A 13,955-nucleotide genomic window follows, 5' to 3' on the forward strand; every position below is an offset into this window, starting at 1 on the left:
GAGGGTGCCAGAGATCTAGATAACCTAATTCTCCTCCTGCTCCTGCTGGCTTTTGCAGATTCTGTCATTACTCTCCTGAAGTTTCCGGTAATAGACCACAAGAGAAGCTGATAACCTTTCTATTGTGGAATGCTAATTTCATCTTACTAGTTCTACCACCCTGCATGACAGTTATCGTTTTCGTATGCACAGTTTCATATAATTAACGTCTTCATATCTGAAATCATTGCCATGTGGTTAATCAAAATTCTATCAAAATCTAAATTAAAATGACAAACCTAAGAAAGGTAACTTCGATTGCCATCTATGTAAAAAATAGCCTACATAAAGCCAACAAATAAAAACATTGCAGCCTGCAGGTATAAAATATCCTGATAAAAATAAAATATCCTAAAAATCACATTGGCTATACATCGCTTGTCTGCAACGAACTTGAAACACTATCAACTATTAAATTTAGTTCAGGCCTGAAGCTGGTGCTAGCGAACTTGCAACATTGTATCAAATATTCCGTGCCCTCGGAGTTTCCCATGCCAGTGAGCTCGGGACAGACACAGCTGTAGGTTATTTGAGCAAGTGCTTGACTTGGGCAGCAGCTCACCGGGGCTGAGTACCGGCACCGCAAACCGGCACCGCAAAGTTTCTTCTGCTTGAGTTCCTGTTCCGCTTATAGAATATTAGCTCAAATATTATGGAGCTCCTGCACCTACATATAAACAGCACCCAAATTGAGTCCCGGAAGCTATTTCAATCCAAGTCAAGCACTGATAAGAAGCCTATTTTATGACGTTTCCAGTGGATCAGAGCATGACATTTGTTCCCCTTTCACGCCGAGTGGTTATCGAAAGAGAGAGCTGGAAAGATTTTTCAAATACATTGAGGAACTATTGTAATTCTCAATAGATGTAAAAACGGTGAAGAAAACATTACATTGAGAAGCTCCACAGGTCATTAGTGGCGGTGCGTTAAGCCAATTAGAAATATTATCAGACCCCCAAACAGGCACATTAATGGAACTACATTTGCACGAAGGACCGGTAGACTATAGGTCTACTTCTATGCATAATCAGGCCAGGTAGCCTATAGGCCTACTTCTATGCATAATCAGGCCAGGTAGACTATAGGTCTACTTCTATGCATAATCAGGCCAGGTAGCCTATAGGTCTACTTCTATGCATAATCAGGCCAGGTAGCCTATAGGCCTACTTCTATGCATAATCAGGCCAGGTAGCCTATAGGTCTACTTCTATGCATAATCAGGCCAGGTAGCCTATAGGTCTACTTCTATGCATAATCAGGCCAGGTAGCCTATAGGTCTACTTCTATGCATAATCAGGCCAGGTAGCCTATAGGTCTACTTCTATGCATAATCAGGCCAGGTAGCCTATAGGTCTACTTCTATGCATAATCAGGCCAGGTAGCCTATAGGTCTACTTCTATGCATAATCAGGCCAGGTAGCCTATAGGTCTACTTCTATGCATAATCAGGCCAGGTAGCCTATAGGTCTACTTCTATGCATAATCAGGCCAGGTAGCCTATAGGTCTACTTCTATGCATAATCAGGCCAGGTAGCCTATAGGTCTACTTCTATGCATAATCAGGCCAGGTAGCCTATAGGTCTACTTCTATGCATAATCAGGCCAGGTAGCCTATAGGTCTACTTCTATGCATAATCAGGCCCGGTAGCCTATAGGTCTACTTCTATGCATAATCAGGCCAGGTAGCCTATAGGTCTACTTCTATGCATAATCAGGCCAGGTAGCCTATAGGTCTACTTCTATGCATAATCAGGCCAGGTAGCCTATAGGTCTACTTCTATGCATAATCAGGCCAGGTAGCCTATAGGTCTACTTCTATGCATAATCAGGCCAGGTAGCCTATAGGTCTACTTCTATGCATAATCAGGCCAGGTAGCCTATAGGTCTACTTCTATGCATAATCAGGCCAGGTAGCCTATAGGTCTACTTCTATGCATAATCAGGCCAGGTAGCCTATAGGTCTACTTCTATGCATAATCAGGCCAGCTAGCCTATAGGTCTACTTCTATGCATAATCAGGCCAGCTAGCCTATAGGTCTACTTCTATGCATAATCAGGCCAGGTAGCCTATAGGTCTACTTCTATGCATAATCAGGCCAGGTAGCCTATAGGTCTACTTCTATGCATAATCAGGCCAGGTAGCCTATAGGGCTACTTCTATGCATAATCAGGCCAGGTAGCCTATAGGTCTACTTCTATGCATAATCAGGCCAGGTAGCCTATAGGTCTACTTCTATGCATAATCAGGCCAGGTAGACTATAGGTCTACTTCTATGCATAATCAGGCCAGGTAGCCTATAGGTCTACTTCTATGCATAATCAGGCCAGGTAGCCTATAGGTCTACTTCTATGCATAATCAGGCCAGGTAGCCTATAGGTCTACTTCTATGCATAATCAGGCCAGGTAGCCTATAGGTCTACTTCTATGCATAATCAGGCCAGGTAGCCTATAGGTCTACTTCTATGCATAATCAGGCCAGGTAGCCTATAGGTCTACTTCTATGCATAATCAGGCCAGGTAGACTATAGGTCTACTTCTATGCATAATCAGGCCAGGTAGCCTATAGGTCTACTTCTATGCATAATCAGGCCAGGTAGCCTATAGGTCTACTTCTATGCATAATCAGGCCAGGTAGACTATAGGTCTACTTCTATGCATAATCAGGCCAGCTAGACTATAGGTCTACTTCTATGCATAATCAGGCCAGCTAGACTATAGGTCTACTTCTATGCATAATCAGGCCAGCTAGACTATAGGTCTACTTCTATGCATAATAAGGCCAAGTAGACTATAGGTCTACTTCTATGCCTGCGTGTCCTTACAGAACATTGGACAGCAGCGGTGCAAACAAAAGACAATTCTAAAATTGACAGAAGTTAAATTAAATAAACCCAAACGTTTAACATTAGGTTGTGCACGCTGTAAACAATGTGACCACTCCGACAATGAGTACAGGAAGAATGGAATAATAATATTGAATGCATTAAAATAAATGACTATAAACAAAGTAACAAACACTGTCAATAAAAAAGAAAAGTAATGGGGAACCACTGTACACTAACAATCAAACGCAAACAATTCACACAATTAAGTTATGAAACAATGAGTGTGCACAAAATTGGCATGAGAGAGCCGCGCATTCTGGAGAGAGCCGGGCATTCTGGAGAGAGCCGGGCATTCTGGAGAGAGCCGGGCATTCTGGAGAGAGCCGCGCATTGTGCATCTGGGCGCACGGTCAAGCTGACGTCTGCATTGGCCATGCAGCATTTACAGTGATACGCCTCTGCAGGAGTCGGGACATGAGCGGCCTCTGCAGGAGTCGGGACATGAGCGGCCTCTGCAGGAGTCGGGACATGAGCGGCCTCTGCAGGAGTCGGGACATGAGCGGCCTCTGCAGGAGTCGGGACATGAGCGGCCTCTGCAGGAGTCGGGACATGAGCGGCCTCTGCAGGAGTCGGGACATGAGCGGCCTCTGCAGGAGTCGGGACATGAGCGGCCTCTGCAGGAGTCGGGACATGAGCGGCCTCTGCAGAAGTCGGGACATGAGCGGCCTCTGCAGAAGTCGGGACATGAGCGGCCTCTGCAGAAGTCGGGACATGAGCGGCCTCTGCAGAAGTCGGGACATGAGCGGCCTCTGCAGAAGTCGGGACATGAGCGGCCTCTGCAGAAGTCGGGACATGAGCGGCCTCTGCAGAAGTCGGGACATGAGCGGCCTCTGCAGAAGTCGGGACATGAGCGGCCTCTGCAGAAGTCGGGACATGAGCGGCCTCTGCAGAAGTCGGGACATGAGCGGCCTCTGCAGAAGTCGGGACATTCATACTTCTGGCATTTGTTGTCAAGGAAGTGAGTTTGTGTTTACAGGATGTACCGCCCCACCTACCATCAACCAATCATGTCAATGATATACAGAGCCCTCCGCATTGTTGCAACATTTGGGAGGGGTATGGCGATGCGGTACAGAGCTGGATTTGGCCTCTGGAGGCTCTGCAATTGTGGCACACCCAACATATGGAGCCTCAGACCACATTTACAGATAAGACATAACATTGGCTTTTCGTCTTGGCTTCCACAATGGATTAGTTCACTGAGAAGGGCATATATATTGCTCGACAAAAAAAACAATATCGGTTGACCAAAAGCCTAAGGACCAAAGAATTGACCTGTCGACTAATTGGGGTCAACCCCAATCAGATGCTCAACATGTTCTGCTCACACCTAGTGTAAATGGCCCGAGCCTAAGCCACACGAAAACTCCAGACAATCATGGATCATAAAAGGGAAAGCCATGTTGTTGTCACCGACACCTCAAACTAAAACACATTTGCCCGCTTCGAGGTAAAGAAGAGCCGCCAACGCAATGGTTCAGAATCACCATGTCAGACAATAGACTAAGGCTACGTTCCAAACAGCACTATATAGTGCACTACTTTAGACCAGGGCCCATAGGTGGTCCAATACATACTATGGAGAAGTGCAACATTTGTGACCCAGAGTAACAGTTGCACATAAACTTATTTAAGCATGCATTATTGTTTCAGGTCTAACCAAGTAGAGACACACACACACACACCTCTCATAAAAGGTCTACTAGTATCATTTCAATGTGAATGATTTACAGTGTCACCAGGGCAGTCTTCATTAAATAACATCTGTGTGTTGAGTCAACATATCCATGGCAACAGGCCCTCAGCACAATGTCGGCACTAAACAACAGGCAGAACAAGCCCTCGGCACTAAACAACAGGCAGAACAAGCCCGAGTTCAAACCCCCGAGCTGACAAGGTACAAATCTGTCGTTCTGCCACTGAACAGGCAGTTAACCCACTGTTCCTAGGCCGTCATTGAAATTAAGAATTTGTTCTTAACTGACTTGCCCAGTTTAAAAAAATATTTATTTAACTACACTATCATGTTAATGTTAAACTGGACGGTGAATGTTGCCAAAACAATATGACCGTTATAATTATAACTCAATACAGGAAGTAGAGAAATGAAACTAATCTACCTAATAGGACCCATCCAGGAGACTACATGACCAAAAGTATGTGGACACCTCATTCCAAAATCATGGGTATTAATATGAAGTTGGGTACCCCCCTTTGCTGATATAACAGCCTCCACTAGATGATGGAACCTTGCTGCAGGAACTTGCTTCTATTCAGTCACAAGAGCATTAGTGAGGTCGGCCAACTGATGAGTGATTAAGCCTGGATCTCTATGGGCTCTCTAATTCATCCCCCAAATCATCCCAAATGTGTTCGATAGGGTTGAGGTTAGAGGTCGACCGATTATTCGGAATGGCCGATTTCAAGTTTTCATAACAAATCGGTAATCGGCATTTTTGGACATCGATTATGGCCTTTTACATTGCAGTCCACGAGGAGACTGCGTGGCAGGCTGACCACCTGTTATAAGAGTACAGCAAGGAGCCAAGGTAAGTTGCTAGCTAGCATTAAACTTATCTTATTAAAAAAAATATACCTTAACATAATCACTAGTTTAGTACACATGGTTGATGATATTACTAGGTTAACTAGCTTGTCCTGCGTTGCATATAATTGTTGCGGTGCCTGTTCATTTATCATCGAATCACAGCCTATTTCGGCGAAACGGGTGATGATTTAAAAAGCACATTTGCGAAAAAAGCAGTGTCGTTGCACCAATGTGTACCGAACCATAAACATCAATGCCTTTCTTAAAATCAATACACAAGTATATATTTTTTAAACCTGCATATTTAGTGAATATTGCCTGCTAACATGAATTTCTTTTAACTAGGGAAATTGTGTCACTTCTCTTGCGTTCTGTGCAACAGAGTCAGAGTATATGCAGCAGTTTGGGCCGCCTGGCTCGTTGCGAACTGTGTGAAGACCATTTCTTCCTAACAAAGACCGTAACTAAATTTGCCAGAATTGTACATAATTATGACATAACATTGAAGGTTGTACAATGTAACAGCAATATTTAGACTTAGGGATGCCACCCGTTAGATAAAATAAGTCACGGTTCCGTATTTCACTGAAAGAATAAACGTTTTGTTTTAGAAATGATAGTTTCTGGATTTTACCATATTAATGACCTACGGCTCGTATTTCTGTGTTTTATTATGTTATAATTAAGTCTATGATTTGATAGAGCAGTCTGACTGAGTGGTGGTAGGCAGCAGCAGGCTCGTAAGCATTCATTCAAACAGCACTTTCCTGCGTTTGCCAGCAGCTCTTCGCTGTGCTTCAAGCATTGCACTGTATATGACTTCAAGCCTATCAACTCCCAATATTAGGCTGGCAATACTAAAGTGCCTATAAGAACATCCAATAGTCAAAAGTATATGAAATACAAATGGTATAGAGAGAAATAGTCCTATAATTCCTAGAATAACTACAACCTAAAACTTCATACCTGGGAATATTGAAGACTCACGTTAAAAGGAACCACCAGCTTTCAAATGTTCTCATGTTCTGAGCAAGGAACTTAAACATTAGCTTTCTTACATATCACACTTACTTTCTTCTCCAACACTTTGTTTTTGCATTATTTAAACCAAATTGAACATGTTTCATTATTTATGAGACTAAATTGATTTTATTGTGCATTATATTAAGTTAAAATAAGTGTTCATTCAGTATTGTTGTAATTGTCATTATTACAAATAAACAAATATACAAACAAATATAAATACACACATATACATACACACATATACATACACACATATACATACATACACACATATACATATAAATAAATGCTAATTAAAAATTGGCCGATTAATCGTTTGGCTTGTTTTTGGTCCTCCAATAAATCGGTATCGGCGTTGAAAAATCATAATCGGTCGACTTCTAGTTGAGGTCAGGGCTCTGTGCAGGCCAGTCAAGTTCTTCCACATCAATCTCCACAAACCATTTCTGTATGGACCTCGTTTTGCTGAAAACAGGAAAATGCCTTCCCCAAACTGTTTCAACAAAGCACAGAATTGGCTCTAATGTCACTGTAGTCATTAAGATTTCCCTTCACTGGAACTAAAGGGCCTAGCACGAACCATGAAAAACATCCCCAGACCATTACTCATCCACCAAACTTTACAGTTGGCAATATGCATTGGGGCAGGTAGCGTTCTCCTGGCATCCACCTAACCCAAATTCGTCAGTCAGACTGCCAGAAAGGTGAAGTGTGATTCTTCACACCAGAGAACACGTTTCCACTACTCCAGAGTCCAATGTCGGCCAGGTTTACACCAAACCAGCAGACACTTGGCATTTTTATTTATTTATTTCACCTTTATTTAACCAGGTAGGCTAGTTGAGAACAAGTTCTCATTTACAACTGTGACCTGGCCAAGAAAGCAAAGCAATTCGACACGCAACAACAACAGAGTTACACATGGAATAAACAAAACATACAGTCAATAATACAGTAGAACAAAAGAAAACAAAAAGTCAATATACAGTGAGTGGAAATGAGGTAAGTTAAGGAAATAAATAGGCCAAAGTGGAAGTAATTACAATTAAGCAATTAAACACAAACATTGCATATGGTGCATCAAAGCTGGGACCAAGAGAATGAAAAATAGCTTCCATCTCAAGGCCATCAGACTGTTAAACAGCCATCACTAACACAGAGACCAATAACTTCTGCTGACCCTGTGCATGTGACCATTAATTAACATCTGATGGTGATGTTAGGCTTGTGTGCAGCCACGGAAACCCACTTTCACGATGCTCCTGCCGAACAGTTCTCTTACTCCCAGAGGCAATTTGGAACTTGATAGTGAGTGTTGCAACCGAGGACAGATGATTTTTACATGCTACGTGTCCCCTACCACTTCACGGCTGAGCCATTGTTGCACCTAGACATTTCCACTTCACAATAACAGTGCTAACAGTTGACTGCCGGCAGCTCTAGCAGGGCATCCGAAGACCTTGCCACGTTGAAAACATGTCACTGAGCTCTTCAGTAACACCATTCTACTGCCAGTGTTTGTCTATGGAGATTGCATGGCTGAGTGCTCGATTTTATACACTGGTCAACAACGGGTGTGGCTGAAGTAGCCGAATCCACTAATTTGAAGGGGTGTCCACATACTTTTGTGTACACAAATACACACAAAACTTTCCCTGGGCACTTAGCGAGGGCCAAAGGACAGAGAGCCAAATGATCCATGCAGTGACTCCGGTTAACATGTTACAACAAAGTAACCAGACTAAATTCTGCTTGTTACCTTGTTCAAAACACGACGATTTGAACATAGATACATTGTAACGAGGCACGCACGACTGGAACATTTCTGTCAATATAATTTTTGTGATGATAATGCTTTGGAAAAAGTCTAACGGTCTTGTAATGTCGATTTGCAGGCAAGGAAAATATGGTTGAAGAAAGCGAAAAACAGGGCGCTGCATGAAGAACATGTTGAAATGTCTTCGGCGGCGTGTAAGAACGAAACCACCCCGTTCAATGTGTATTACATTTTTGGGGGATCGTTGCCTACAAGCCTGGTAGGTAATGAAGTTGACATGTTTTGAAATAATAGATACTTAAAAAAAAAATTGCTACAAACTTACCCACAGCAACTCCACTGACTCGGAGGATGCCTATTCCTCCTCTCTGGTCGTGTTTTAGAGAGCCCGCTCCAAAGTTTCCCAACAACGTTCCGTCTTTGGTATTTTTTCTAAATAAAAAAACATAACGAAACTTGATGATTAAACTTCTTGTTTTGGGGTTGCGTGTCACAGTTGGCCTACTTTAATTTTTATTTCGCTGTCAAAACGGTTTGTTCTGGTTCAGTACGCTAAAACGCATCCTGCTGCCTCTCCTTTCAGATTTTGAAACGCTCTTCAGGGAGGAAGGGGTGGTGACGCGTTGAAATGCACTGGAGTCGTACGGATGTCGTCATTGGTACAATCTCAATCGCACTTGATTCGGTCATTGGGAGAATCTCAATTCGATTTGATTCAGTCATTGGGAGAATCTCAATCGGACTTGATTCAGTCATTGGTAGAATCTCAATCCGATTTGATTCAGTCATTGGTAGAATCTCAATCCGATTTGATTCAGTCATTGGTAGAATCTCAATCGGACTTGATTCAGTCATTGGTAGAATCTCAATCGGATATGATTCAGTCATTGGTAGAATCTCAATCCGATTTGATTCAGTCATTGGGAGAATCTCAATTGACCACTCTTCGCGTCCTCTCTCATCTCAATTAAATCCAAAGGCTTTATTGGCATGTGAAACCAAAACCCGTTAAATAGATAATAAACAAAGTGAAATAAACAATTTAAAAAGGGGTACAGTAAACATTACAAAAAAAAGTTTAAAAGGCATAGAGACATTGCAAATGTCATATTATGGCTATGTAGAGTGTTGTAATGGTGTGTAAATAGGTCCCGCCCCTCTGACATTCTCCTCCAATGGGTTTTGAGAAGGAGAGAGGAGAGAGTGTTCGAGGAGTATCCAGCATCCAAAGGCGCACCAGCCAAAGTATCCAAGTATGGGGGCCGGGGACCATTTGATATTCAAAAATTCCTCTTCAAGGCCAATGCATCTGTTTAAAACTGTCATTGAATCAAAATAACTTTTATGTCTCATATATATATATATATATGGAGATTCCGGAATGTATTTATGGAGATTCCGGAATGTATATATGGAGATTCTGGAGATTCCGGAATGTATATATGGAGATTCTGGAGACTCCCATCTCCCTCACTAGCTTTAAGAACCAGCTGTCAGAGCAGCTCACAGATATTGCTTCCCTTTGCACATAGACCACCCATCACCTCAAATTTCACAATCCTTCAGGCTCAGGCTCAGCATTGTCATAGGTAACCTCATCCCCCAGGCTCAGCGTTGCCATAGCTAACCTCATCCCCCAGGCTCAGCGTTGCCATAGCTAACCTCATCCCCCAGGCTCAGCGTTGCCATAGCTAACCTCATCCCCCAGGCTCAGCGTTGTCATAGCTAACCTCATCCCCCAGACTCAGTGTTGCCATAGCTAACCTCATCCCCCAGGCTCAGCGTTGCCATAGCTATCCTCATCCCCCAGGCTCAGCGTTGACATAGCTAACCTCATCCCCAAGGCTCAGCGTTGTCATAGCTAACCTCATCCCCCAGACTCAGTGTTGCCATAGCTAACCTCATCCCCCAGGCTCAGCATTGCCATAGCTAACCTCATCCCCCAGGCTCAGCATTGTCATAGCTAACCTCATCCCCCAGGCTCAGCATTGTCATAGCTAACCTCATCCCCCAGGCTCAGCATTGCCATAGCTAACCTCATCCCCCAGACTCAGTGTTGCCATAGCTAACCTCATCCCCCAGGCTCAGCGTTGCCATAGCTAACCTCATCCCCCAGGCTCAGCGTTGCCATAGCTAACCTCATCCCCCAGGCTCAGCGTTGCCATAGCTAACCTCATCCCCCAGGCTCAGCATTGTCATAGCTAACCTCATCCCCCAGGCTCAGCATTGTCATAGCTAACCTCATCCCCCAGGCTCAGCGTTGCCATAGCTAACCTCATCCCCCAGGCTCAGTGTTGCCATAGCTAACCTCATCCCCCAGGCTCAGCGTTGCCATAGCTAACCTCATCCCCCAGGCTCAGCGTTGCCATAGCTAACCTCATCCCCCAGGCTCAGCATTGCCATAGCTAACCTCATCCCCCAGGCTCAGCATTGTCATAGCTAACCTCATCCCCCAGGCTCAGCATTGTCATAGCTAACCTCATCCCCCAGGCTCAGCGTTGCCATAGCTAACCTCATCCCCCAGGCTCAGCGTTGCCATAGCTAACCTCATCCCCCAGGCTCAGCGTTGCCATAGCTAACCTCATCCCCCAGGCTCAGCGTTGCCATAGCTAACCTCATCCCCCAGGCTCAGCGTTGACATAGCTAACCTCATCCCCAAGGCTCAGCGTTGTCATAGCTAACCTCATCCCCCAGACTCAGCGTTGCCATAGCTATCCTCATCCCCCAGGCTCAGCATTGCCATAGCTATCCTCATCCCCCAGGCTCAGCGTTGCCATAGCTAACCTCATCCCCCAGGCTCAATAGAATGGAAAGCCAGTCTGCTGGTGGACTACATTATGACATCACAGCCTACCAGTAATTCATCTACGTATGAGTATATATAGATGTGTCACGTCTTTGTCAATTAAAATACACAGCACGAGGCTGCAATTGTTTTGGCCTGTTAAAAGGCCTCTCTTGTATGTTCAGAACATTCAGATTCCTGCTTACAAGCAAAAAGTAAAGCAGGAAGTACCAATGACTCGCTCAATACGGAAGTGGTCAGATGACAATAAAGGGAAGCACAGCCGTGAGCTTCCCAGTGACACAAGCTTACCAGATGAGCAACATTACTTCTATGCGCACTTCGAGGCAAGCAACTCTGAAGCATGCATGAGAGCACCAGCTGTTCCGGGCGACTGTGTGATCACGGTCTCAGTAGCCGATGTGAGTAAGATCTTTAAACAGGTCAACAGACGGATTACCAGGACGTGTACTCCGAGCATGCTCTGACCAACTGGCAAGTGTCTTCACTTACATTTTCAACCTGTTCCTGACAGAGTCTGTAATACCAACATGTTTTAAGCAGACCACAATAGTCCCTGTGCCCAAGAACACTAAGGTAACCTGCCGAAATGGCTTCCGACCCTTAGCATTCACGTCTGTAGTCATGAAGTGCTTTGAAAGGCTGGTCATGGCTCACATCAACACCATTATCCCAGAAACCCTAGACCCACTCCAATTTGCATACAGTCCCAACAGATGATGCAATCTCTATTGCAATCCACATTGCCCTTTCCCACCTGGACAAAAGGAACAACTACGTGAGAATGCTGTTCATTGACGACAGCTCAGTGTTCAACACCATAGTCCCCTCAAAGCTCATCACTAAGCTAAGGAACCTGGGACTAAACACCTCCCTCTGCAACTGGATCCTGGACTTCCTGACGGGCTGTCCCCAGGTGGTAAGGGTAGGTAACAACACATCTGCCACGCTGATCCTCAACACGGTGGCCACTCAGGGGTGCATGCTCAACCTCTCCCTCATCGTGATCAAGACAAAGGAGATGATCGTGGACTACAGGAAAATGAGGGCAGAGCACGCCCCCATTCTCATCGACGGGGCTGTAGTGGAGCAGGTTGAGAGCTTCAAGTTCCTTGGTTTCCACATCACCAACGACCTGTCTTGGTTCAAACACACAAAGACAGTCGTGAAGAGGGCACGACAAAACCTATTCCCCCTCAGGAGACTGAAACATCGAGAGCATCCTGACTGGTTGCATCACCACCTGGTATGGCAACTGCTCGGCCTCCGACCGCAAGGCACTACTGGACTATTTGCATTGACCCCCCCCCTTCCTATCTACATGTACATATTACCTCGACTAACCTGTGCCCCCGCACATTGATGCCGGTGCCCCCGCCTTATTATTATTTGACCATGCTGGACATTTATGAACATTTGAACATCTTGGCCATGTCCTGTTATAATCTCCACCCGGCACAGCCAGAAGAGGACTGGCCACCCCACATATGCTCTCTCTAATTCTCTTTCTTTCTCTCTCTCGGAGGACCTGAGCCCTAGGACCATGCCCCAGGACTACCTGACATGATGACTCCTTGCTGTCCCCAGTCCACCTGGCCGTGCTGCTGCTCCAGTTTCAACTGTTCTGCCTTATTATTATTCGACCATGCTTGTCATTTATGAACATTTGAACATATTGGCCATGTTCTGTTATAATCTCCACCCGGCACAGCCAGAAGAGGACTGGCCACCCCACATAGCCTGGTTCCTCTCTTGGTTTCTTCCTAGGTTTTGGCCTTTCTAGGGAGTTTTTCCTAGCCACCGTGCTTCTACACCTGCATTGCTTGCTGTTTGGGGTTTTAGGCTGGGTTTCTGTACAGCACTTTGAGATATCAGCTGATGTACAAAGGGCTATATAAATACATTTGATTTGATTGACTCTACCGGTACCCCCTGTATATAGCCTTGTTACTGTTATTTTATTGTTGCTCTTTAATTATTTGTTATTTTTCTACTTCTTCTTATTTTATTTATTGTTTACTTCAGTTTATTTAGTAAATACTTTTAACACTTGTGATGAACAGAAGTCTGTAGCTCCACTTGGTCGACATTAAATAAGTCTGTAGCTCCACCTAGTGGTCGACATTAAATAAGTCTGTAGCTCCACCTAGTGGTCGACATTAAATAAGTCTGTAGCTCCACCTAGTGGTCAACATTAGCAAATGAGCAGACAGTAATATCAGTTTTACCTACCTTCACATTTAGCCATGTAATGATTTTCGATTTCTCGACTAGACATAATTTCTTATATTCAACTGATTTATGGTGCACTCTATTATTTTTCCCGCTGTATTTAATGTCTGTGACTGATGCCAGTCTGTCTGTCAGACAGGCCAAGCTTTTCACATATTGTCATGCCAAACAGTTATGGAACATAACATTAATAATGGATCTATGACAAAAATGTTTGTCGTGACATATTTCCATGTTTGGCTTGACAGCGAAGGAGAGGGGAAAAAAATCAAAAGCAAGAGATCATCATCTGTTGCAAAGAGTACAAGCCGATCCGGAACCAGGCTATGCTGGAACTATTCTGGTGTCTCTGTCGGTCGTTGTCTCTCTCTCTCATACATATATCAGGGGGAAAGACGACAGGACAAATTATAGTGGATAATAAGTATTTGGTCACCTACAAACAAGCAAGATTTCTGGCTCTCACAGACCGGGCTCTGGCTGGGCCACTCAAGGACATTCAGAGACTTGTCCTGTCGTCTTTACCTTGATCCTGGCTGGTCTCCCAGTCCCTGCAGCTGAAAAACATCCCCACAGCATGATGCTGCCACCACCATGCATCACCGTAGCATGATAGTGCCAGGGATGGTGCCAGGTTCCCT

The 13,955-nt window shown here is 44.5% G+C and overlaps 1 protein-coding gene across 1 annotated transcript in view; it reads right to left on the reverse strand.

Annotated features, from left to right (window-relative positions):
- LOC135525491 (ninein-like) overlaps positions 1–8,920 on the reverse strand; it is a 56,247-nt gene extending 47,327 nt beyond the window's left edge. Inside the window, exon 1 of the mRNA XM_064953163.1 lies at positions 8,602–8,920. The gene's annotated coding sequence lies outside the window, so the exon portion shown is untranslated. The remainder of the gene's footprint in view (positions 1–8,601) is intronic.
- Between the last annotated feature and the right edge of the window lie 5,035 nt (positions 8,921–13,955).

This window comes from Oncorhynchus masou, chromosome 32 (assembly GCF_036934945.1).
Source record: "Oncorhynchus masou masou isolate Uvic2021 chromosome 32, UVic_Omas_1.1, whole genome shotgun sequence".
Classification (NCBI taxonomy): Eukaryota; Metazoa; Chordata; class Actinopteri; order Salmoniformes; family Salmonidae; genus Oncorhynchus; species Oncorhynchus masou.